This window comes from Doryrhamphus excisus, linkage group LG1 (assembly GCF_037039965.1).
Source record: "Doryrhamphus excisus strain RoL-2023G ecotype Guam linkage group LG1, RoL_Dexc_Guam_v1.1, whole genome shotgun sequence".
Taxonomy (NCBI): Eukaryota; Metazoa; Chordata; class Actinopteri; order Syngnathiformes; family Syngnathidae; genus Doryrhamphus; species Doryrhamphus excisus.
The window spans coordinates 19610385-19611341 of NC_136357.1; the positions used below are offsets into that span (position 1 = coordinate 19610385).

At 41.0% G+C, this 957-nt stretch overlaps 1 non-coding gene across 1 annotated transcript; it reads right to left on the minus strand.

Annotated features, from left to right (window-relative positions):
• Positions 1 to 557: 557 nt before the first annotated feature.
• Positions 558 to 639, minus strand: trnas-gcu (transfer RNA serine (anticodon GCU)). The gene has a single exon. It is a non-coding gene; the product is annotated as a tRNA-Ser (tRNA).
• Positions 640 to 957: the final 318 nt, after the last annotated feature.

Consider the following 957-nt stretch of genomic DNA (forward strand, 5'->3'; position numbering starts at 1 on the left):
GTATTCGTGGGATAGATCCTGGATTCATTTCCGATCCCAACATCTCTCATGTCAATCCCAACATCAAGGATTTCTTGGAGAATGTGGACATCGATCCTGCTACCTCTCACATGCAAAGCAAACACGCTACCATTTGAGCTAATGGATCGATCGACAAATTATATCTATAGCATAAAAAGTTAGCTCAGTCGGTAGAGCATGAGACTCTTAATCTCAGGGTTGTGGGTTGGAGCCCCACATTGGACGATGCAGTATTTTAATTGATACATCTGAAAGATATCTTTCCCATAGAAAAATGGTCATCATGCAAACATCTTATTCAAAGTACACAAAAACAAATCCCATTCTTGTATGACCACAAATGGTAGAGCGCTCGCTTCACATGTGAGATGAAGTGGAATCAATGCCTGCATTCTCCAAATGGTATATTTTGCCTTTTTTCCTGACAAAAAAGCGTTCTTGATCTCTGACATCGTCTCTGATACTTTGATTAATTGCATTCTAATGATGTTTCCTAAAAACACAGGTGGTTTCAAAATTTGTGCATCGGTATAGTCCGATGAGGATGGGATTTGAACCCATGCGTGCAGAATACAATGGATTAGCAGTCCATCACCTTAACCTCTCGGTCACCTCATCTCCTGTAGGAACCTTGTTGACATGGTCTTGTTGACTCAAAATTATGCATCTTAATTAGTGTTTTGGTGTTGCAAAAATTACAGATCTTTTTGTTGTATGAATAGTGCGGCAAAGGATAACGCGTCTGACTGTGGAACAGGAGATTCTAGTTTCAACTCCTTGCTAGTGTAGCAGTGGTAGGGAGTGGAAGAATACTGGCTTACACCAGAGGTGTTCGAGGACCAGACAACGCCACCCTGGGAATTTCACCCAGAGAGTCAATTTCTTTTTTTTTCTTTTCCCTCTTAAGGCATACACAGGTTCATTATACTCATGAGG